This window comes from Podarcis bocagei (genome assembly GCF_964188305.1).
Source record: "Podarcis bocagei genome assembly, chromosome: Z".
Lineage (NCBI taxonomy): Eukaryota > Metazoa > Chordata > Lepidosauria > Squamata > Lacertidae > Podarcis > Podarcis bocagei.
In genome coordinates, this window is record NC_138140.1 from 51,325,742 (window position 1) to 51,351,580 (window position 25,839).

Genomic DNA, 25,839 nt, shown 5'->3' on the forward strand with positions numbered 1-25,839 from the left:
CCTGTTAATTTGAGCCCATTAATTCAGCCTCTTTAATATTCAGGGAACACTTTCCACTTACTGACCCTTGCTGAGAGTCCCTTGCACATCTGCCATAGGAACACAGAATTTTGCAGCAAGTTCTTAGACATGCCCTAAGGCAGTGGTATTCGACCTGTGTCGTGGCACCCTGGGGTGCCTTGAATGATGGTGAGGGGTGTCACAGGCAACCCTGGCCTCGGTCCCTCTTTCCTTCCCTCCCTCCTCTGATGCCATCTCGTGTCTGATTCCCAAAGACTTGCTGTTTGTTGAAGCCCTGGTTACAAGCTCCCAAGGCAAATGGTGTCTCTGGGACTGGTCATGGGGTCCTGGTTGCCAGGAGCTGAGGAGCCTCAGCGTAAGCAAGCAAGTGGGTGAGGGAGCCCAGACAGCCAGTCCACCAGCCCCTGCTTTTGGGACTATTCCCAAACAAGTGACAAGTGAGAGGTCTGGCAGGTAAGCAACACACTGGCCTTTCTTCTACTTGCTGTGTGCAAGGCCTGCCTGGGAGCTGAGTGCCTGGAGCCAAAGGAGAGACTTTCCGCCATGCCTGGTGGCGCCTGCAGCTGCCACTGCTGCCTCCCAAGGTGAGTAAAGTGCTGGCGTCACATTCACCTTTGGCCAGTGTCCGTCAGGCTGTAAAGGCTGGGGGCATCCTCTTCCCAACCCTCCCAGGGTGTGTGTGTGAGGAGGCACCTCTCTTTGTGGGAGTGGGGTGGGGGCAGCTGCCCAGAGGACTCCCAAGGGGAGGGGACTCCTCTCCCCTGAGGGAGCACTCCACCAGGGAGGGTGTTTGAAAAAGGGTGAGAGGCTGCCAGCTCTGCAGGCAAGGAAAGGAGGGGACATAACTGATCTCCTGAGCCCCACAGGGGAGCCACAGAAAGAATGTAGTTGGTCAAGGGAGCAATGGACCCAAAAAGGTTGAAAACCTCTGCCCTAAGGTGCGCACTTTGCTCAAATAGAGCACTAGCCAGGCCTGTTGTCACACTTGAACCAAGAAAGTCACCCCTAAAACATGCCCAACACCCTTCTGAAACTGTGCAGTGTCGAGGGAGATTGGTAGAGCTTGCAGGGCAGCAGCTGAAGAAGGTGCAAAAAGGGTTTTCTTGTGTGTTTCTTTATGGCTGATTAGCTGCTCTCCCTGTGCAAAGGTCAGAGGGGGCAGGGTTTCTGTTGAGGCAGGGGATTAGCTGTGGGAGGAGCTTATCAGACCTAGCAGGGCAGCGGCGCGCGCCTAGCAGCACGCGCAGTTTGACCCATCTTTTAGATTTGGGGGAGCTAGTCTCAAACGTTGGGGGAGACCTAGGGTTTTTTTGGGGGGAGTTAATTGTCCTGTCTGCACGCTTCTTATGATGGAGGACCGCTGTAGCCAGCCGCAACAACACGTTCTCAAGATGGAGAGTGAGGGAACAGCTGCAGTCGCCTGCAGTTCCTGCACAATGTTTGCCATCTTGGAAAGGTTGCAGGCAGCTTTACCTGCAGCAATTGCATGTTGATTGCTCTCTTAAAAGACAAAGTCCAGCAACTGGAGGAATGTGTGGCTACGCTCCAAAGAATTAGAGAGCTGGAGCTCTTCTTGGAAGCAACAGAGCACACCGTCTCCACCAAGGAGGAGACAGGGGACTCCCCTGAGAAAGAGGCTAGTTCACCAACACAGGAGCCAGATATATGGAGAAACGTGACTCAAAGTAGGAGGCCCAGGGTTCGCTCTGATTGTTTAGAAATACACAATCGCTTTGAGGTCCTCTCCCCTAGCATGGAAGACGAAGAGCAGACTCCATTTGAGGATCTCTCCCTCATTTCAGTCGATCAGGTATATGAAGACGAGCAGCAAAGTCACTCCTCAGGGAATGTGCAGGCGACCTTGGAACAGACAGCTCATGGAAGAACCCCGACCAAACCTAAGAGGAGGCGTGTAGTGGTGATAGGGGATTCCCTACTGAGGGGAACAGAAGCAGTGATCTGTGGGCCTGACAAGATGTCTCGGGAAGTGTGCTGTCTCCCCGGGGCTAAGATCCAAGATGTAACTGAACGACTGCAAGGAATCATAAAACCCACTGACAAATACCCCTTCCTCTTGGTTCATGTAGGAACCAATGACACTGCAAGCAATAGCCTCCAGAAGATCAAAAGAGACTACGAGGCTCTCGGCAGGAAATTGAAGCAACTAAATGCACAAATTGTCATCTCATCTGTCCTCCCAGTTGAACGACGTGGCCCAGGGAGAGAGGGAAAAATAGTGGAAGTGAACAGCTGGCTTCGCAAATGGTGTAAACAGGAACGGTTTGGATTCTTAGATCACGGACTGCAATCTCTTGAAGATGGACTTCTGGCAAGCGATGGGCTGCACCTCACAACAGTTGGGAGGAATGTTTTTGCTAAATATCTCAGAAACCTCATCAGGAGGGCTTTAAACTGACTAATGTGGGGGAGGGAGACAGTGCTCCTGAAGGTAGGAGTCTATCAATTGATGAAGATGATCATCCAAATGTCATAGACCAAATGGAGCAAACAGCACGCACACCTAGTGGTGGGAGGAAAAAATCCTTAAATAAGAGTCACGGGGGAATGATTAATGGACTTCAATGTCTGTACACTAATGCGCAAAGCATGGGAAATAAACAAGATGAGCTTGAGCTCTTGGTACAGCAAACTAAATATGACATAATAGGCATCACTGAAACCTGGTGGGATAAGTCCCATGATTAGAATGTAAAAATGGGGGGATACAATCTATTTCAGAGAAACAGACCAGACAAGAAAGGAGGAGGAGTGGCGTTATATGTCAGGGATGTGTATACCTGTGAAGAGATCCAAGATTTAGAACCTCAAAGCCAAAGTGAGAGCATTTGGGTCAAAACGGAGAGAAGAATAACAGTGACCTCATTGTGGGAGTTTACTATAGATCCCCAAGCCAAACGGAGGACATAGATGATGCCTTCCTGGAACAGATGGCCAAGCATGCAAAAAGAAGGGAGATAGTAGTAATGGGGGACTTCAATTACCCGGATATTTGTTGGATGTCAAACTCAGCCAAGAGCATAAGGTCAAACAGATTCCTCACTGGCCTTGCAGACAACTTCATTGTCCAGAAAGTGGGAGAAGCAACAAGAGAACAGCCATTTTAGATCTGGTCCTAACCAATGTTGATGACCTGGTTAGTGGGGTAGAAGTGGAAGGATCATTAGGCGCGAGTGATCATGCTCTTCTGAAGTTTACTATACAGCGGAAAGGAGCAGCCAAGCATACTAGGACTCAATTTCTTGACTTTAAGAAAGCCGACTTCATAAAACTTAGGGAAGTGCTGGGTGAAATCCCATGGACAGTAATACTAAAAGGAAAGGGAGTTCATGATGGCTGGGAGTTTGTTAAGAGGGAGATAGTAAAAGCACAACATCAGGCAATACCAATGAGACAGAAACATGGAAGGTGCCTAAAGAAGCCAGGGTGGCTATCTAAAGAACTTTTAACTGAGTTAAGATTAAAAAAGGATGTGTGCAAAAAATGGAAAAGGGGGAAAACCACCAAAGAGGAATTCAAACAAATAGCCAGCACGTGTAGACACCAAGTCAGAAAAGCTAAAGCACAGAATGAACTCAGGCTTGCTAGAGAGGTTAAAAGCAACAAAAAAGGCTTTTATGGGTATGTCCGTAGCAAAAGGAAGAACAAAGAAACAGTGGGGTCACTCAGAGGAGAAGATGGTGAAATGCAAACAGGGGACACAGAAAGGGCTGAACTCCTCAATGCCTTCTTTGCCTCAGTCTTCTCCGATAAAGAAAACAATGCCCGACCTGAAGAATTTGGAGCAAATGATTCAGCAAAGGAAACACAGCCCAGAATAACTAAGGAGATAGTACAAGAATACTTGGCTAGTTTAGATGTATTCAAGTCTCCCGGGCCAGATGAACTGCATCCAAGAGTATTAAAAGAACTGGCAGATGCGATCTCAGAACCACTGGCAGTCATCTTTGAGAATTCCTGGAGAACAGGCGAAGTCCCGGCAGACTGGAGGAGGGCAAATGTTGTCCCTGTTTTCAAAAAGGGGAAAAGAGAGGACCCAAATAATTACCGCCCAGTCAGTCTGACATCAATACCAGGGAAGATTCTGGAGCAGATCATTAAGCAAACAGTCTGTGAGCACCTAGAAAGGAATGCTGTGATCACCAATAGTCAGCATGGATTTCTGAAAAATAAGTCATGTCAGACTAACCTGATCTCGTTTTTTGACAGAATTACAAGCCTGGTAGATGAAGGGAACGCAGTGGATGTAGCCTACCTTGATTTCAGCAAGGCATTTGACAAGGTGCCCCATGATATTCTTGTAAAGAAGGTGGTAAAATGTGGTCTTGACTATGCTACCACTCAGTGGATTTGTAACTGGCTGACTGACCGAACCCAAAGGGTGCTCATCAATGGTTCCTCTTCATCCTGGAGAAGAGTGACTAGTGGGGTGCCACAGGGTTCTGTCTTGGGCCCGGTCTTATTCAACATCTTTATCAATGACTTGGATGATGGACTCAAGGGCATCCTGATCAAATTTGCAGATGACACCAAACTGGGAGGGGTGGCTAACACCCCAGAGGACAGGATCACACTTCAAAACGACCTTGACAGATTAGAGAACTGGGCCAAAACAAACAAGATGAATTTTAACAGGGAGAAATGTAAAGTATTGCACTTGGGCAAAAAAAATGAGAGGCACAAATACAAGATGGGGGACACCTGGCTTGAGAGCAGTACATGTGAAAAGGATCTAGGAGTCTTGGTTGACCACAAACTTGACATGAGCCAACAGTGTGACGCGGCAGCTAAAAAAGCCAATGCAATTCTGGGCTGCATCAATAGGAGTATAGCATCTAGATCAAGGGAAGTAATAGTGCCACTGTATTCTGCTCTGGTCAGACCTCACCTGGAGTACTGTGTCCAGTTCTGGGCACCACAGTTCAAGAAGGACACTGACAAACTGGAACGTGTCCAGAGGAGGGCAACCAAAATGGTCAAAGGCCTGGAAACGATGCCTTATGAGGAACAGCTAAGGGAGCTGGGCATGTTTAGCCTGGAGAAGAGGAGGTTAAGGGGTGATATGATAGCCATGTTCAAATATATAAAAGGATGTCACATAGAGGAGGGTGGAAGGTTGTTTTCTGCTGCTCCAGAGAAGCGGACACGGAGCAATGGTTTCAAACTACAAGAAAGAAGATTCCACTTAAACATTAGGAAGAACTTCCTGACAGTAAGAGCTGTTCGACAGTGGCATTTGCTGCCAAGGAGTGTGGTGGAGTCTCCTACTTTGGAGGTCTTTAAGCAGAGGCTTGACAACCATATGTCAGGAGTGCTCTGATGGTGTTTCCTGCTTGGCAGGGGGTTGGACTCGATGGCCCTTGTGGTCTCTTCCAACTTTATGATTCTATGATTCTATGGTAATAGTGAGCAAAGCATCTATTCAAGGGAGCTTTTTCACCATCACTGCTCTTTCTGTTGAAAGCCTCTCAAACAGGCTTCTTCTGAGGCACCACTAGAGCCCCAGAACATTGTAGGAAAACCACAGCCATAAAGGAATAAATATTTAACAATCTAACCAGGAGGCAAGTGCTTTCCTACCATGAGGCTTTGGGTCACTCTCAATTCCCATGCACTCAAAAACATTTTTCAGACTGATCGCTACCATATACAGGCACTACTAAAAAGCGAACCATAGGAGAAAGCAGGCATAATAATCGCTCACAAGCAAAGAACCAAGTAATTCACATTTGTATGCAACACTGTCAGAGTGTTTAGACCCACAGCTTCTCAGCTATTGTCATGACAGCAGAGGATTATTATAGGCTCGCAGTAGCAGACAATACTTTACCATTCCCAGAAGCTCAGCTTATTGCCAATACACTGAACACAACTTGGGGAAGGGAAGAAAAAATATATATTGGCAAAGAGGCCTTTGCCATTATATAAGCTACAAATCCACTTGCAATAGAGGAAAACTTAGTCCTGGCTAGGAGCAATTAAGGAATTATTGCAGATCTCCCCTATCTTATCTCATTCATATTGCCCCACACATTAAATGCTACGTAAAACCATATGACTGGTTTTGCAAAAAGGGTCACATTAGCAGTGAAAAATGTATATATTTGTGCACCATAAGTTTTTAAAAGCAAGAGGAACAAGGTCTAAAAACTGGGAAGTACTCTGCAAGTACTGGCAAGTACAGGACAAGACACACACCCCCCAAAAAAATATTATTCACTGCACTATGACAACTTCCTGACTATGGTTGAATGACATGTCTGTCTGTCCATGTTTTCTGTGGTTTGTGCTCAAACATTGTACAGTGGTACCTTGGTTTATGAACTTAATCTGTTCCAGAAGTCCATTCTTAAACCAAAGCGTTTTTCAATTTACACTCAACAGGAAGCAGAACATGCTTCCAAGGCAAAGTTCACAAACTAAAACACCTACTTCCGGGTTTGCAGCATTCTTAATCCAAGTTGTTCATAAACTAAGCTGTTCTTGAACCAAGGTACCACTGTACTGTATAGGCTTTCCCAGAGCACCAGCTAAAACTGATATACCAAGGAAGATACAACAACTTAAAACAAATGGCTTTGCATATTACTAACTATTATTCTTCCCCACTTACTTCTACCAAAAAAACCCTCTCCTTCCTTTCTGCAAACAGCAACAAAAAGAACCAGGACATTTAATGCAAAACTGAGAACAACGGTCAGCCCAACAATTGCATACAAAAATTGGCCAGTTCTAAGATAGCTTGCAGGTCTTGTTAGTTCTTTTAAGGCTGCATGAAGTGCTACCTATTTTTCTTGTGAAGCCCAAAGCATAAGCAGAGCAAAGCATCTTCATACTCCCATCCTAATTCTGTTGCTGTATTTGAACAAGCAGCAAACACCCTGTGAGTTGGCACAGGTGATGTCTGGCTGCTGGCTCGCAGACCAGTTCCATTATGATTGTTAGAGAAAGCAGCTGAAACAATTGCCTATTTGGTCATCCTTCCAATGCAGCTCTGTCCACTCCCCCCTCCAGCCCAAAAAAACCTGTCTCAGGCATGTACCCTGTAATGCAAAGGTCAGGCAATATAACAGAACAGAAATCTCTCAGGTAAGAGCACACAAGAACTGCAGCATTTGCAAGCAAACTTTGGGCAACCAGGGATAGATGCAGATCACCACCTAGGACACCCTGGTGGGCGCTAGATGGAGATTAAGACTTTGGCTATGACACACACTTAAGGCAAGTTATGTTTCTTTCTGGAGGTGCTACTGTGTATTAGAGATTTATGAATTAAAGATATCCCCTTACAGAAGGTTTCACTATCAAAAGAATGCCCTTAACACAGGCAGCAAAGGCAAGTACAAAACAGTGGCGCAAACAGGACAGAAAATTAGCCAAGTCCTTTCCTCTGGCAAGAAACTGCCTGGAGCAACCATAAGGAAGCAGTGAACTCTTTTTCACCCTGTTTGAAGCAGACTCTGCAGGTGGCCAGTCTGTGTGAGGAAATGTCATCACTCCCCTCCACCACCTTTATGAAAGGCTGTCTGTGCAGAACAGTTAACACAATGCCAGGCCTTGTCAGATGTATCGTGCAAGGCAACGAGATGTCACGTAAAGATGCAGGGCCTCTCTCAAACTTCTTCCTCCCCACCACCCCAGCCTTCAGCATTCATTCTTTTTCCTCCAACACAATACTCCTCCATCTCCAGCCTCAACTCCAAGGATGGGGAACCTGTGGCCCTTCAGTTGTTGCTGGGATAGCTCATTTGGTACAGCATGAGACTCTTAATCTCAGGGTTTGAGCCCCACTAGATGACCCTCCCTTTCAATGCTACAATTCCATGATTCTATGATCTCCCCCTTTCATCAGCCCCAGCCAACCTGCCCCATGGTCAGAGATTATGTGAGTTGTAGTGCAGCAACAAGGCCTCAGGTTCCTCATTCCTGCTCTACTTCATGCTACATTCATATTGTCACAAGACATGCCACAGCTGATCACGCAGCTCAGATTTTGGGCGGAAATGAAGCCACCCTGTGAAATACTGCAACCTCAGACACCTTTGGAGGTAAGCTCTTCACATTCTGCAAGAAAATAAGAAGTATCTGCGACCCCTGGAGCCAACTGCTAATTCTAGGAACAAGTAATAATTCTTAAACTGAAGCTTCACATGCAAACATCACTAAGAAGCACCCAGTTTTCCATGGTACAGCAGCCACCAATCAAATGCACCTCTTAACAGCACAATTTCCTCAGAACACACAGAGAGGTGTTCTTCTCTGTAGAGCGCTTAGCACATTATGGGTGATAATTCAATGTTAAGTTACAGCTATTACTTCTCAGGAGCTGCTGCTATATAACCAATCACTGTCTTCTTCAGAAGGTTTGTAAGAATAGGAGCATGTGGAATTTAAAGATGCTACCCAACACACTTCTATGTAGGCTGGCAATTGGAATTTGGGAGTTAATCTATTTGGGAGCTTCTAATTGAGTATCTATGGCCATCTGTATTGTGTGCATTTTTATATATTCTTCACCCTTTTTATATTAGAAAAGTTGCACAACCTGAGCTTCCAAGAACAAGTGGGGATATGGATGTCAGTAAATGGCCCACCCAGAGAAGGGTGTGTACAGGATTCCTATACTGACATTCAGGGTCCCCTTCTAACTCTATGATTCTATTATTCCTGAAACAAAGGAGTGTATGTAACACAGCTAAGTTCACTGGCATTTGCAAGGACACCAACATTTAAAAAATAGCTACATTTAAAGATTATTTTTACACACCACAGCATAGAAAGCCTTACTAACAACACATTTGTTCCTTTGCAAACTCTGGTGGAAAGTGGGAATACCTGAAGCAGGCTTCTGTTATGAGACACTACGAAAGTCCAGAACTATACAGACTACAGCAATTCAGACACTACTTACAGGGCCAAGCACACAGAGCAGGCATATTCTAAATGAGCCCCTTGAGAATCCATCATAAAACCTATGAATGCAACCTCAAATCCAGCTTCAAAAGCATATGCTAAGCAGCTGCAAGTAAAATGAAGCCTCATCTTTCCTACAGTGCAAGTAAATACATCTTGGGTAGCAAAGAAACATTCCCACTAGAATCCCAGAACACAAGGCATTCTCATTTTCAATATTCTGGAATCTATTTTGCCACAGGAACGACTTTCTCTGCAGATGGGTGAACAGGGATACCAAGAATGCTGGAATGGAACCATGTTCATGACATGTGTTTTCATTCCCCAGTATACACTGGACGGGATAGAGGGAGACTTCTCTGTCCTATTCATCATCACTGCACCCCGCCCACTTTTCTTTTTAAAAAATGCTGCTGTGTGAAGTTAGAAAACATTTTTAAAGGGTCCGGAGTCTATTTATTACTTAAAACTAATTCCTTTAATGGAAATACAGCATAATATTGATTCATATAACTTTGTTTTACTCACAACTTCTGGTGAGAATTGAAAATGGAGTGGGGGAGAAAATATTATCATCCCCAGTCCACTTCCTGTCCCCCCCACCTGTCCTCCCCCCCTCCTCCTGCCCCCAGCACAGCAGAGATCAACCTGAAGAGAATATGAGGTGGGATCTTTATACTCAGCTAAATGTTTTTTACAGACCTTTCTCTCTCAGCCATATCCTCGCCCAATGTGGAACAGGGACCACACATATAATACACTGTAACATAGCCTAATGCATCTATACTTTTCTCCCCTGCTTGCTTAAACCACACACATTTTATACCGCTTTGTTCATACTGCGATAGCTTTAAACTTTAAAATCAAAATGGCCAGGACAAAAAAAAAACCAATCGAGCTTTCCCTCATTACCCATGACTCTTCATTCCCTCCTATTCCCTGAACTGCAAGTTTCAACTGCAAGCTCCCTAAGCTTGTCTTCTGTGTCCATTAACTGCATGAAACACCACATAATTACTGACACAATTGTACTGTTAACCTCCCATAATTTGCCGCAGCAAGATTTGCAGAAACTCTACAAAAATATCACCGACAATTTTGCAAAAAACGACATCCTCCACACTTCAGCCATGGAGCCAAACACCCTTTGTGAAGGAAGGAAGGGAAAGGGCCAAATTCCCATTATTCAGCCCTAATAAAGACAAGAGGGGTCACGGCAGGTGGGGCAGGGGGAGAGGCTGCTCTTAAAGGGGGAAGATAGGTATGTGGGATGTTGCAGAAGGAATAGCAAGGCTGGTTGATGTTTTTAAAGGGACAGCAGCACTTTAAACAGCTGTGCAGCAGAAACTGAAGGAGGGGAGATATGTTTTAGTTTCCATGGAAAGGTAAATGAAGGTGAGGAGCAACATCTGTGCATGACCATCAGAGTAGGATACCTGCCTCAGGCAGCTGATTTTGGGTGACATAGAAAGGGCAGCAAGCTGTTAATGGTTTTAATGTATTTTTTTCTGGACAAAGAGCAAGAAAGTACCATAGCTTGTTGGATTTTCTGCTTCATGTGCTAGAAGAAAGTGGCAAGCCTTGGCTACCATGCACATTGATTTGGGGTGTAGGATGAGGCTCATTCGCCACCCCTCCTAGGGCAGCAAGGTGTTTTAGTCTAGCTCTGGATAATTGTGTGAGACTATATTGTCTGCATGTCTATGTACAGTAGACCTTAACGGCTCTGGTTCAGGATTTCCCACAATTTGGTTTGCAGCACTAAAGGAAAAGTCAGAAAGAGAAGAGACTGTGAGGTGGATATGGGCTAAAGAAGCCACAAATCCAATTCCTGCCAATTCTCATAAGTTGGGAAAAGAAGCATGATTTCATAAAGTGGACATTTATCAAGTTTGTGCTTGTTATTCTGATGCTGTCCCTACCCTCCACTTTTGCAAAGAAAACAGTATACACTTAAATTCTAAGAATTAACCAAACTATAATGTTTAAGTGCCTTGTCTAGGTTCAGAAGGTTCTCTGCTTCACAATTATTATTGGTTTTCGTATGAATACTGCACAATTAATTAGATTCCATTTAGTTTTTTACTATTCTAAAGGTAAAGGTAAAGGTACCCTTGACTGTTAGGTCCAGCCGCGAATGACTTTAGGGTTGCACGCTCATCTCGCTCTATAGGCTGAGGGAGCTGGTGTTTGTCCGCAGACAGTTTCCAAGTCATGTGGCCAGCATGACTAAGCCGCTTCTGGCGAACCAGAGCAGCGCATGGAAACGCCATTTACCTTCCCGCCGGAGCGGTACCTATTTATCTACTTGCACTTGACATGCTTTTGAACTGCTGGGTGGGCAGGATCAGGGACCGAGGAACGGGAGATCACCCCATCACGGGGATTCGAACCGCAGATCGGCAAGCCCTAGACTCTGTGGTTTGGACCACAGCACCACCCGCGTCCTTGTTACTACTCTAGACCAGATTAAATCAGCAAACCTAAAAGTATATACTAGCATGTCCAATTGAATTCACATTGGGGTTACTTATGGGGTTACTTATATTATAAACCTGCAGCACAATCCTAGCCAGACTAACAGTGTAATCCTAACCAAATCTATTCTAAAGTAAATCTCACTGAGCTCAGTGGGACTTACTCCCAAGTAAGTGGAGTTAGGATTGCAGCCTAACCTGGGAATAAATCCCATTAAATTTAATGAGACTTACCTCTCAGTAGATATGCTATGGATTTTGCTGTAAGTTACAATGAACTTACTGGGATCTACTTATTGAACTCTGGTCTCCCAGGTTTTACCAGCTCTCTAACCGCTACACTCAAGTGGCTCTCTTTGTGACCAAACATGCAACAGCTCAATAACTGGAGACTGGTTGACAAGAAAAAACATGAATTACCACCTCACTGCATCCTCCAACTTCCTGTGGCCTCTAACTGGCTGCTGGCAGCCTTCATGGGATATCAGAAAAACTCAGGCTGTCCTATGCAAGTACAGTATTCCTTAGGCCTTTAGATTCTGGGTAGCAGAGCATAGTGTGGTTGCTGTTGTTTTCAATTAAAGGTAAAGGTACCCCTGCCCGTACGGGCCAGTCATGTCCGAGTCTGGGGTTGCGTGCTCATCTCGCTTAAGAGGCCGGGAGCCAGCGCTGTCCGAAGACACTTCCGGGTCACATGGCCAGCGTGACGAAGCTGCAGCTGGCGAGCCAGCACCAGCGCCGCACACGGAAACGCCGTTACCTTCCCGCTATAAAGCGGTCCCTATTTATCTACTTGCACTTTAACGTGCTTTCGAACTGCTAGGTGGGCAGGAGCTGGGACCGAACAACGGGAGCTCACCCCGCCGCGGGGATTCGAACCGCCGACCATACGATCAGCAAGTCCTAGGCGCTGAGGTTTTACCCACAGCGCCACCCGTGTTTTCAATTATTGCACACCAATTATTTTTTTTAATACGTATTTTAGCCAAGGGGAGAGACTGTCCTGAGCAATGGTGTGCTTGCGAAATGAATGCAGAGCAATCCTATTCGTGTATACTCAGATGTAAGCTGCTGTTAACTCCAATGGGACTATAGTGTGGAGGGCATTCATCTGTATTGAGAGACAATGGAGAGTGCCTCCTCTGTGGAGCACAAGACTGAGCAGGGTGTATGGAGGCCCTGGGTTACTGAAAGCTAATTTCAACCAGGGTCCCACAGTTTGACTTTTAAAAAGGAGAGTAACCCACACCTAGCGCATGCAAAGTGACACCTCCTCCCTCCTGCATAGCTCCTATTTCGCTGAGATTAAGGGCAGATGACAATAATGGAGAGAAGAAGTGCTTAGACTCCCTGGAAAAGACCCTGATGTTGGGAAAGATTGAGGGCACAAGTAGAAGGGGATGACAAGATGGTTGGACAGTGTTCTCAAAGCTACAAACTTTTGACCAAACTGCAGGAGGAAGGAAGACAGGCGTGCCTGACATGCTCTGGTCCATGGGGTCACGAAGAGGCGGACATGACTAAACAACAGCAAAACCCAGAAGGGCAGCTGGTCTCTCCAAAACAGCCATCCTAAACACCTGATGTCCTTCGAAAATAATTACAATTTTCTGCCGAAGTTCCAGTGCCTTTCTGCATCTGACGATCCTGCCCCCGTACCTTAAAACAGCACTCGCCAACCTAATGCCCTCCAGATGTTTTGGACTACAATTCACTCTGGATGCACTTAAGAGTACTTGGGTAACATTTTCTTTTTATGGCTGGGGGTTGGAGATACAGCTTCTTGCAAAGAGTGCACTTGATCTTAGGTACGCCTCTGATGAAAATCAAAGGGGAAGGATCCAATTCCAAACTATTCCTCCCCCCCAAAAAAAAAGCCAAACCCCCCCATTCAGCCTTTGCAAATGGAGTGAGCATTCTAAGATTCAGCCCCTCGCTATATTATTTTTATTATCTGGATTTGAGGGGAAGTGGACTCCCCCCCCATGAGCCAGTGTATGGGGTAGGGGCCAGCCCTCCTCCCTTCGCCCCTCCCCTCCGGACAGAGAGAGGGAGGTGGACCGACCGCCCAGCCAATCGTATCGCCCTCCTTCCCTCCCCGCTCCCCAGAGCGCGCGCTGCCAATCAGCGTCGCCGTCCTTTCCAAGCTGCCTCCCTGCTCCAGCCAATGGCGCAGAGGGACACAAAGCCGCCGCCGCCGCCGCCGCCGCCGCGGCCCTCCCCCTCCGCGTCCCTCACAGAGAGCGGCCTCCCGCTCGCCCCCCCCCCCGCGCCGTCGCCTCACCCGCGGCTGCCGCCACCTGCTGCCGCCAAGTCAATAAAGGGCCCGGGGTCCCGAGGGGGGGCGGCGGGGGAGAGCGACCGGGGCCCGATCCGCCGCACCTGATCCGCCTCCTCCTTCCCCCTCGGCGGCTGCGGGAGCTTTTCGAAAGTCCTCCCGAGTCCGGAATCGGGAGCCACGCCCCCTCCGTGCCTGAAGCCACGCCCTCCTGCGTCACCAAGATGGCGGCGCTGCGCTTGCGCGACGCTGGAAGGGAGGGAAGCGTGAGGGGGAATTTAGAGGGAGAGCAGCGGGCTGCGAGTTCGAATCTCGACGCCGCCGTTAAGACGTCGATGCTCGACTATTTATTGTAAAAGTAATGTATCATGTCCAGTTTGAGACAGGCAAACTCAACTCCACACCAACACAAATAAGTTTTTCTTTTTTTCTGGTCTTTCCTATTAACATCTACATGAAACCGCTACATGAAATGGGGTTATCTGGAGGTTCGGAGTGCGTTGTCAGCAATATGCTGATGACACTCAGCTCTATTTCTCCTTTACATCTGCAGGTGAGGAAGTGGAAGTGCTGGACCAATGTGTCTGGATGAGAGCCAACAGACTGAAGCTTCTTCTTATTATTATTATTAGAAAAAGGGGGGAGGAGGGGAAAAAACCAGCAGGAACTCGCAAGACATTGTTGTCTTGCGAAGCAAGCACATAGGAGATTCATTTTGCGAAGCACCTCCAAAACGGAAAACTCTTTTGTCTAGCGAGTTTTCCGTCTTGCGAGGCATTCGTCTTGCGGGGCACCACTGTACAACAAAAACCATTTAAAACACAGTCCAGTTTCAATATCTTATCTTTCTTTCACTAATTTCCACGACCTCCTCACACCTCCCCTTTTGTATTCCACTTCTATTGATCGTTTCAGCAATTCCTTTCCATCTTCCTCTGTTTTCTGTCCTGTAATTGTCTTAACACATTCTAACCTTGTTTTTCCCTTTAATACTCTAATAATCTATTTATACTTAATTCCTTATAACATTTCTACTAAAGCCATATAACTTCTTTCCAACATCTTTCTAACATTCTTTAATTTTACAGTATTTCTGTAAATAGTCTTTAAACTTTTTCCAGTCTTCTTCCACCGACTCTTCTCCCTGGTCTCGGATTCTGCCAGTCATTTCCGCCAGTTCCATGTAGTCCATCAACTTCATCTGCCATTCTTCCCTGGTGGGTAAATCTTGTGTCTTCCAATATTTCGAGATGAGTATTCTTGCTGCTGTTGTTGCATACATAAAAAAAGTTCTGTCCTTCTTTAACACCAATTGGCCGACCATGCCCAGGAGAAAGGCCTCTGGTTTCTTAAGGAAGGTATATTTAAATACCTTTTTCATTTCATTATATATCATCTCCCAGAAAGCCTTAATCCTTGGGCACGTCCACCAAAGGTGAAAGAATGTACCTTCAGTTTCTTTACATTTCCAACATTTATTATCGGGCAGATGATAGATTTTTGCAAGCTTGACTGGGGTCATGTACCAGTTACCCTATTCAGGACCAGGGAGTCCTCCACACCAGCCCGCCCCCTGTCCCCCCAAAACAGTACTTCTGTCTTGTCAGGATTCAACTTCAATCCTTATTAATTCTTATTCTTATTCTTATTAATCAGAGTTCAATCCTTCCTTTACTTTGGGAACGCCTCAGAGAGAAATGTGGGATCTTTCTAGAGCACAGGTAATGCCCAGCTGCCATAGAAACATATGGTTAGGAGTTTGAATGTCTTCCATACACCTCTAATCCTTGGATCCAGTAAGTGTTAGGATTTAATTAAGACTTCTAATTCTTGGACTAGCCAGGCCAGCCCCTGATGAGGAGAGAGGCTGGGTGAAGAGTCATTAAATGGCTCGGTGTGTGAACGAGGCCTCCTCTCTAAACAGACAAAGCCAGAGTTTGGAGCAGAGCTGAGCTCCAGTGATGGGACTGAGAGGCAAGAGAGAGAAGGCCATGCCAGGACTTGAATCCAAGGCTTTGGCTCTGGGAGAAACAAGACCCTCTTGAGGTGTTAATTCTGTGAAGCCCTCTAATGTTTTTAATATTTAATGCTGTATTGTTTTTAATACTTGATTGGAAGCCGCCCAGAGTGGCTGGGGAAACTCAGCCAGATGGGCGGGGTATAAATAATAAATTATTATTATTATTATTATTATTATTATTATTATTATTATTATTATTATTATTATTATTATTTTCATAATATTTTCTCTTAAGGCATTACATGCCGTAAATTTCACTCCGGTGGACCACAACTGTTCCCAGTCAGCAAACATAATATTATGCCCAACATCTTGTGCCCATTTAATCATGACCGATTTAACCATTTCATCCTGAGTGTTCCATTTCAACAGCAAGTTATACATTCTTGACAAATTATTAGTTTTTAGATCTAACAATTCTGTTTCCAATTTTGATTTTTCCACCTGGAACCCAACTTTTTTGTCCAATTTGTATGCCTCTCCTGAGATCATCTTCCGAGGCCCTTCTTTTTGTGCCTCCTCAAGAGGTCCGGAGGGTGGCAACACGAGAACGGGGCCTTCGCTGCAGTGGCTCCCTGTCTGTGGAATGCTGTCCCCAGGGAAGTTTGCCGGGCGCCTTCATTAGACACCTTTAAACAATGATTCTTCAACATCAACTTCTTTGGACTGGTCATGCTGTGCAGATGCCTGATTATTGTCTTCCAAAGCAACTACTCTATTCTGAACTTAAAAATGGAAAGCATAATGCTGGTGGTCAAAAAATATGTTGAAAGACTCTCTCAAGCCAAATCTTTAAAAACGTAGTATAAACACCCACAACTGGAAAACACTGGTCTGCAAGTGATCCAATTGGAGAACAGCCTTTAACAAAGGTGTCATGGGCTTTGAAGACACTCAAACTCAATACGAAAAGGTGAAACATGCTTAGAGGAAGACACGCTTTGCAAACCTTCACCATGATCAACTCCCACCCCGAAACCAATGTCCCCACTGTGGAAGGACGTGTGGTTCCAGAATTGGCTTTCACAGTCACTTATGGACTCACTGTTATGACCATGTTTATGGAAGACAATCCGACACGGCTACGAGGGATCGCCACAGAAGAGGAAGAAGAAGACACTTGTAGGTACCAGGCAAAAATGTTCCTTTTTAAGCAGGCCTTTGGCTGATATTTTTGACATCCTATGCCCTTTTAAAATGTGGGTTTGGGGGGAGTATTGGGTTGTTGTTTTTATTTTGATTTGATTATCTATTTTGTGGTTTTATATTTTGATTTTGTTCTGTGAACTGCCCTGAGACCTCCAGGTATAGGGCAGTATATAAAGTACGGTAAATTAAAATAAATAAATATTTGTGAGAGTTGGAAATCCCTGTTCACAATAATAAGTCATGGAGAATGACAAAGCTCTTGAAGAGATACATGGACACTGTTTCTAGTTGTATATTAAAAAAATATTATTATTTTGATGAACACTGAAATGTTTACATGTTTCTTGAATTGCCCTTGTATCCTCCTCCTGCCACGCCCTCTGAGACCCACTGGTGGAGAAGGTAGCCCACCATACAAAGGCAAAATTTATACCCACTGCTCTGCCCACTTGCCTCAGGTTCTGCCCATCGCTTACCTATGGGCCCCCTGGCACCTTTAAGGACAGCTTCTGTGCGCTCCTTTTCAAGTGGGTGAAAGGGTCCCCTTGCTTGAGCAACAGTGATTCCCTAGGGACCAGAACTGGCAAACCTAGAAATGCAGAACATCCACATGTTGTCTTTAAGTACAACTCAAGGTTGTTATGAAAGGCTTTTAGTTCTTACTTAAGGAGTAACCTATGGCTCTTCAAGTGGGTGGGTGGGTGGGTGGGGGGAGATCATTGAGCTCTCTGAACTGTGCTATTTCAGAACCAGTTTTCTGGCCATCAGAGGGAACTCAATAAACCCACCTATAAAAAAAATCTCTCCAACATTTCTCTGATGAAAATAGGGATGCCCTATTCCATGATTTTATTATTATTATTTATACCCCACCAATCTGACTGGATTGCCCCAGCCACTCTGGGGGGCTTCCAACAGATATAAAAACATAATAAAATATGAATCAATAAAAACCTTCCCTATGCAGGTCTGACTTTAGGTTGCATGAAGAAATGGAGGCAGTAACAGATTTTACCTTTTGGGCTCCATGATCATGGAAGATGGTTAACAGCAGTCACAAAATTAAAATATGCCTGCTTCTTGGGAGAAGCAAGTCAAATGACATGTCTTTTATTTTGACTGTAATTCGTTCAGCTAAGCACGCTTAGAGCTTGTAAAGCCTACATTGCAACTGATTATCATTCACCCCAAAGAGAGGGATATGGATTTTTTTTTCCTGCACGGCAGAGAAGATACATACAAACATAGTGATACTATGACAAGGTAAAGGACCCCTGGACATTTAAGTCCAGTCAAAGGGGACTAGGGTTGCGGCACTCAGAAGAAGAAGAGTTTGGATTTGATATCCCACTTTATCACTAACCGAAGGAGTCTCAAAGCGGCTAACATTCTCCTTTCCCTTCCTTCCCCACAACAAACACTCTGTGAGGTGAGTGGGGCTGAGAGACTTCAAAGAAGTGTGACTGGCCCAAGGTCACCCAGCAGCTGCAGGTGGAGGAGCGGGGAAGCGAACCCGGTTCACCAGATTACGAGTCTATCACTCTTAACCACTACACCACACTGACTCTCATCTCGCTTCAGGCTGAGGGAGCCGGCGTTTGTCCACAGACAGCTTACCAGATCATGTGGGCAGCAGGACTAAACCGCTTCTGGCACAACAGGACACCATGATGGAAACCAAAGCACACAGAAACGCCATTTACCTTCCCACCGCAATGGTACCTATTTATCTACCTATACTGGAGTGCTTTCAAACTGCTATGTTGGCAGGAGCTGCAATCCAAAGAGTTTGTATAATTAAACGCTCCTCATTATTCCTCACCTCAACCTCTTTGAGGGACAATTCATCCGGGAGTTGAGGGTAGGTAGAATTACCTGTCCAAGGTTTACCAACACCACCATCTTCCAAGGCGCCCCTAGCGACCCCCCCCAATCCTCTTTCATTTTCAATGAGTCAACCTTCAACATTCTTAAATGAACATGCAACAGAACCAATAAAGTTGTTTCAGAAATAAGGGTTATACAAATAAAACTTGCTCCACCAGCCTAGATGAAACAGAGGAAGGATGGTCGGGGTGGGGGTAGTTTGACCTCTCTGTTTTTATTTTTTATATATATAAATTTTATTAATAATTTTCCAATACATATTTTTACATTCTAGTCAATACAACCAAACAATAATCAATGACTTCCCTTCCCCGCTGCCAATACTAAGGCATATTTTATTTAATTCAGATCCCCACCTTTTCATTATTTCTTCATATAAACTGCTGTATTTACTCCTGTTAACAGTTTAGTTAATTTACCATGATTCTTCAAATATTTTACAAACATTTCCCACTCTTCCTTAATATCTCCTTCCTCTTGTTCTATTATTATATTAGTTAAATTTGCTAACTCTACCTATTCCAACAATTTCATCTGCCATTCCTCCTTTGTTAGTATTGTTCTCTCTTTCCATTTCTCGGCATATAACATCTGGGCTTCTGTAATTGCATAAAGGAATAAAATCCTTTGATCCGGGGGACAGCTAGTCCTAAAATACCTAAGAGAAAGCTTTCTGGTCTTTTTTATAAAAATCTTTCTAATTTTTTTTTTCCCATTTCATTTTATGTCATCTCCTGGCCACTCTTTGACCAGTCTCTGTCTCGCATCTTCTCACTTCCTGATCTCTGAATATCACATGCAAATTACAGTGGAGAAAAGAACAATGGTAATCGTTATAAACCCACCATCATGATGGTAGACAATATCAGTGAACAAAACTCAACTCCAGTCTTGCTCAATATGTGAGATAGATATGCTAGTCTTGGTCTTACCAGAATTACTACATGCATTAAGAGGCTGGTTGTGTTTTCAAAAAACTATTGGGTTTGATTGGGAAGGAGATTCTTGAAGCTTGTTGAAAGGGAGTTGTGATGACGATATCCTGTACTCTGACACCCAGATGCCTTGCTAAGGATGGTGGTGATCACTGCTGCCTGTAATCGTCCCTCCACTTACCTGGGAGTAAGGTGTATTGAGCTCCTCCCTGAACTGAACAGGGAAACAAGCCACAAAGTGTCTGACTTGGCTGAGAAATCCGTTTTTTGTTTGCTGTTTTCAGCCCCCATTCCTGCAGACTCAGGATTTTCATTCCTCCTTTTGAAAAATAAAGAGACCTCGTAACTTGGAAGCAGTGGTCTTCACAAGCTCAGCAGGGTGCTCTGGACTCTGGTCTCTCTTTGCAGCCGAGTCCTTGCTGGGTCATGGAGCAATCCAAAGTGGAGTATCCTGATCTGGCTGCGGTTACAATGGGACCATTCCTTCTCCAGCCCTTTGAGGAGTTTCTGGGCTCCTGCTGGCGAAGGCAGTGCTCTTCCTCTTCCTCTGCTATATTGAGTCAGCATTTCGGGAAAGACCACAGCTCAGTTGCAGAGCATCTGCTTGGGATTCAGATGGCTCCAGGTTCAGTCTTCAAGGGTATCTCCAGCTGGGGCAGGAAGGAGAGACCTGCTGCTTGAAACCAAAGCCATTGCTGCCAGTCAGTGTAGACAATACAGTACTGAACTGCATGGACCAAAGTCCAGACCCAGTATAAGGCAGCTTCTTATGAGCAATCCACAGCAACCCTTCCTGGTCAGTCATTGCCACATATGCCATAAATGCATGAGTGAAATTAATATATTTTTTTTACCCAACCTGCATAACATCACAATTGTTTACAATGAAGTGCACTTGTCATTTTACTGCCCACCCACTCAATTAGGAGGGGTCCCTTGGGAGCACTTTGCACCCCTTCTTTGTTTCAGCAACCCTGTCATATTGTTTCATGCACACCCCATTCTTCAAGCAGTGTGAGATTCCAGGGGTCCAACCACCTACCCAGGCCCTTGTTTCATTTTGTAAATGAGGCACAGCAGAGACTGTGGTCTTATATATATATGGATTATTTACACATATATACAACCTGAGCCTATGATGAAAGGGCTCACATCACTGACACCCCAAAAGGGTCTTGCTTCTTCCATAGCCACAGCCTTGGATTCCAACAGAGACCCACTACTGAGATCTGCGGATATGGAGCAGTGTTTAAATTCAATAAAACAAATAAATAAAGGGCTGAAGCAAGGAAGACAAAGCTTCTCTGCTCAACAGTTTCTCCTCAAATTGTTTTACAAACATGTTTTGTAAAACAAAAAAGGCTTTTATGGGTATGTCCGTAGCAAAAGGAAGAACAAAGAAACAGTGGGGTCACTCAGAGGAGAAGATGGTGAAATGCAAACAGGGGACACAGAAAGGGCTGAACTCCTCAATGCCTTCTTTGCCTCAGTCTTCTCCGATAAAGAAAACAATGCCCGGCCTGAAGTATTTGGAGCAAATGATTCAGCAGAGGAAACACAGCCCAGAATAACTAAGGAGATAGTACAAGAATACCTGGCTAGTTTAGATGTATTCAAGTCTCCAGGGCCAGATGAACTGCATCCAAGAGTATTAAAAGAACTGGCAGATGTGATCTCAGAACCACTGGCAGTCATCTTTGAGAATTCCTGGAGAACAGGCGAAGTCCCGGCAAACTGGAGGAGGGCAAATGTTGTCCCTATTTTCAAAAAGGGGAAAAGAGAGGACCCAAATAATTACCGCCCAGTCAGTCTGACATCAATAGCAGGGAAGATTCTGGAGCAGATCATTAAGCAAACAGTCTGTGAGCACCTAGAAAGGAATGCTGTGATCACCAATAGTCAGCATGGATTTCTGAAAAATAAGTCATGTCAGACTAACCTGATCTCGTTTTTTGACAGAATTACAAACCTGGTAAATGAAGGGAACGCAGTGGATGTAGCCTACCTTGATTTCAGCAAGGCATTTGACAAGGTGCCCATTGATATTCTTGTAAAGAAGCTGGTAAAATGTGGTCTTGACTATGCTACCACTCAGTGGATTTGTAACTGGCTGACTGACCGAACCCAAAGGGTGCTCATCAATGGTTCCTCTTCATCCTGGAGAAGAGTGACTAGTGGGGTGCCACAGGGTTCTGTCTTGGGCCCGGTCTTATTCAACATCTTTATCAACGACTTGGATGATGGACTCAAGGGCATCCTGATCAAATTTGCAGATGACACCAAACTGGGAGGGGTGGCTAACACCCCAGAGGACAGGATCACACTTCAAAACGACCTTGACAGATTAGAGAACAGGGCCAAAACAAACAAGATGAACCTTAACAGGGAGAAATGTAAAGTATTGCACTTCGGCAAAAAAAAATGAGGCACAAATACAAGATGGGTGACACCTGGCTTGAGAGCAGTACATGTGAAAAGGATCTAGGAGTCTTGGTTGACCACAAACTTGACATGAGCCAACAGTGTGACGCGGCAGCTAACAATGCAATTCTGGGCTGCATCAATAGGAGTATAGCATCTAGATCAAGGAAAGTAATAGTGCCACTGTATTCTGCTCTGGTCAGACCTCACCTGGAGTACTGTGTCCAGTTCTGGGCACCCCAGTTCAAGAAGGACACTGACAAACTGGAACGTGTCCAGAGGAGGGCAACCAAAATGGTCAAAGGCCTGGAAACGATGCCTTATGAGGAACGGCTAAGGGAGCTGGGCATGTTTAGCCTGGAGAAGAGGAGGTTAAGGGGTGATATGATAGCCATGTTCAAATATATAAAACGATGTCATATAGAGGAGGGAGAAAGGTTGTTTTCTGCTGCTCCAGAGAAGCGGACACGGAGCAATGGATCCAAACTACAAGAAAGAAGATTCCACCTAAACATTAGGAAGAACTTCCTGACAGTAAGAGCTGTTTGACAGTGGCATTTGCTGCCAAGGAGTGTGGTGGAGTCTCCTTTTTTGGAGGTCTTTAAGCAGAGGCTTGGCAACCATATGTCAGGAGTGCTCTGATGGTGTTTCCTGCTTGGCAGGGGGTTGGACTCGATGGCCCTTGTGGTCTCTTCCAACTCTATGATTCTATGATTCTATGTGCATATTAGGTACTAGGAGGAATGCCGGCTAAATTATTGATGAATTTTCACAAGAACTTTTTTTAAATGCAAACTGTTTCAACATGGATAAGTAAGCAGACAGTACCCCCAAGTGGGACATTTAGCAAATGTCAAGACAAAGTGGTTGCAAAGTTCCCTTTCCACCATAATTGAGAGCAAGTGGGAAAGGGAGAAAATACCGTATTTTTCGCCATATAGGGCGCACTGGCCCATAGGGCGCACCTAGTTTGGGGGGGGAATAAAGAAAAAAAAATATTTCCCCCCCAGGCTATCCGCAAGCCTTGGGAGCCCGGTGGGAAGTCGCATCAGGCTCCCAAGGCTTGCGGAGAGCTGCCCAAAGCCCAGGGTGTGCTCCGCTGCGCTCCCCGGGTTTCGGGCTGCAGTCTGCTGTACGCGAGCCTTGGGAACCCGACAGGAACTTCCGCGGAGCTCCCAAGGCTTGCGGATAGCTGCCTGGAGATCGAGAGGGGTCGGTGCGTCCCGACCCCTCTCGCTCTCCAGGCTTCAGCAAAAGCCTGCATTCGCCCCATAGGATGCACACACATTTCCCCTTCATTTTTGGAGGGGGAAAAGTGCGTCGTATAGGGCGAAAAATATGGTAGACATCCCAGAGTAATCAACCTGAAATGAAACTGTTCTTTCCAAGCAGCTTCCCTCTCCCCAGCCTTCCTTTCTGCTCTAAGAATGGAATCTCTGTGGCTGCTCCAGACAGAGAGCAAGGAGAAGGGTCCAGCTTGTTTCTGAAAGTGGAATTTTCCGTGGCACCATTAGAAATTGTGATACCTAAAAGAAATAGGCACATCCCACAATTTCTGGACCCTTGGAAGTTATGTTACATCAGCAGTCCTACCTCCGTCCTACAGCCCGCCTTGCCATGAAAAGGTAGACAAAAAGAATTTTCCCCCAGATGAATCCATCTTCTCCCTCCCCCTCCCCCTCCCCCACCCCAAAGATCTTGTGCAAAGGTCAAAAATTGCCAAACTTTGCAAAAGGCATTAGTTACAATCATAGTGGTTCCATTACATACAGCAATACCCTTATTGGTTTCAGTAAGGCACATAAGCATATTAATTGACCCTATTCACCATACAGCTTTACATGTGCAGTTTGTCCGGTGAACATAGTCCATTAAATAAGCTGGGTGCTTGGAAACCCTTTCAGACTGCCAAGGGCCAGTACCAGAGTCCGGGTGGCCGCCCGATTCTGGCTGTGACCAAATGTAGCGTTGAGCCCAAGTTCCCTGGCTCCACTGCTGTCGAAGGAACCACCGCGAGCGGACTCAGTGGACGGTCAGGCACGGCGGTGGTCCAAGTCTCTGGAGAGCCAGGCAGATCCACCGAAAAGGCTTAGCTCGGCTCCATGCCCGCAGTTTGTGAGGAAGATGTGGGTGAAACTTCGCCTTCCATTAGCAACCGCTCCAGAGCTGGGGCCACAGTTGGGGGCACAGTGGTAGTGTCCAAATCCCCAACCCTGTGCCTTAGCTGGTCTATGTGCCGGCGCCACAAGTGTCCGTTCTCAAGTGCCACCTGGTATGAACGGGGCCCCGTGACTCCGACTACCATGGCCGGCACCCAAGGAATGTCCCCCACAAAGTTCTGGGCAAAAACCTGATCCCCTGGAATAAAGGACCGTGGTGCATTAGTACAGCCCGGGGGCTCAGCCACACCAGAGTCCGGGTGCAGCCAGTCAAGCAGAGGGCGGAGGCGGAGGCACGGCCCATTAGCAGTTTGGGCGGGCTCCGCCCTGTGGCTACATGAGGAGTGATGTGCTGCACATGCAAGTATTCAGTGACCCGCTCGTGCCAGTCCCTCTGTTCCAGACGCGCCAGTGTCTCTTTTGCTGAGCGCACCATTCTCTCGGCCTGCCCATTGCTGGCCGGGTGAAATGGTGCTGTTAGGGCATGGCGGATGCCCAGCCCCTGGAGGTACCTTTCAAAGGTGCCTGATGTGAACTGAGGTCCATTGTCCAAGACAATGAGTTGCAAGCAGGCTCCGCAGCACCCGTATGACAGCTTCAGTAGTGGTGGAGGGCATCAGGGCCACCTCCAGCCATTTGGAATAGGCGTCCACCACTACCATAAAGGTCTGGCCATGAAAGGGGCCACCAAGATCGATGTGCACCCTCGACCAGAATGCCTTGGTCATCTCCCAGGTGTTGCCCTTAGCTGCTGGCAGTGCAGATCTTGTCTCTTGGCATGCTTGACAGGAAGTAACCCACGAAGTGATGACATCATCCATGTTAGGCCACCAGACATAACACTGAGCCAACGCCTTCATTTTGACGATCCCTGGGTGGCCGCTGTGCAGAGCCTCAAGGACGCATTGGTGGAGTCTTTTGGGAACCACGACTCAGTCTCCCCACAGTAGGCAGCCACAATGAGCTGAGCACTCGTGCTGTCTGGTGGCAAGCGGCTGGAACTCTGATGCGAAAGACCCTTCCGGCCACCCCCCTCCACACCCAGTTGAGTACACAGTTGATGGTGCGGTCCTGGGCATATGCGGAGGCTACATCGGTGGCCAATACTGGTGCTGCTGGGAGGTCCTCAAGTAGGAGGTGTTATGTAGTGTAGTTTCACCCTGGGCCAACAGGGGGATACTGTATATAGTTTTCAATCAGGTCTGTAGATAGTTTTCACTCAGGTCCGCGGCAGTTAGTTTAGGCGGAAACTCTGGGCTGTGTGGTTACAATGTTGACAGCCGGCTGCCTATAAATACAGGCCGGCTGAGCTGTTGGCAGTCAGTTCTATTCCAGCTTATCTTAATAAAGAGCTACTTGAAGAAATCGCTGTGCCGGCTGCTATGTCAACCCACGACTTAACACTGGCGACGAAGGTGGGATTGATGGACATCAGAGCACAGCCAGATGCGGCCAGCCTCTGAACTGAGCTGAATCACAGAGCGAAATCACTGAGCGAAATCACTGAGCGAAATCACTGGGCAGAACCAATTCAGAGCTGACTGTTCTGGCTAGAGCACTG

General features: G+C 46.1%; 1 protein-coding gene across 4 annotated transcripts in view; it reads right to left on the reverse strand.

Annotated features, from left to right (window-relative positions):
* Positions 1-13,908, reverse strand: part of KLHL13 (kelch like family member 13) — an 82,837-nt gene extending 68,929 nt beyond the window's left edge. For 2 of the 4 annotated variants that reach the window (XM_081180451.1, XM_081180448.1), the window contains exon 1: positions 13,714-13,906. The gene's annotated coding sequence lies outside the window, so the exon portion shown is untranslated. Of the gene's footprint in view, positions 1-13,713 lie in introns of all 4 variants that reach the window. The other 2 variants (XM_081180453.1, XM_081180449.1) reach the window with 2 other exon arrangements.
* Between the last annotated feature and the right edge of the window lie 11,931 nt (positions 13,909-25,839).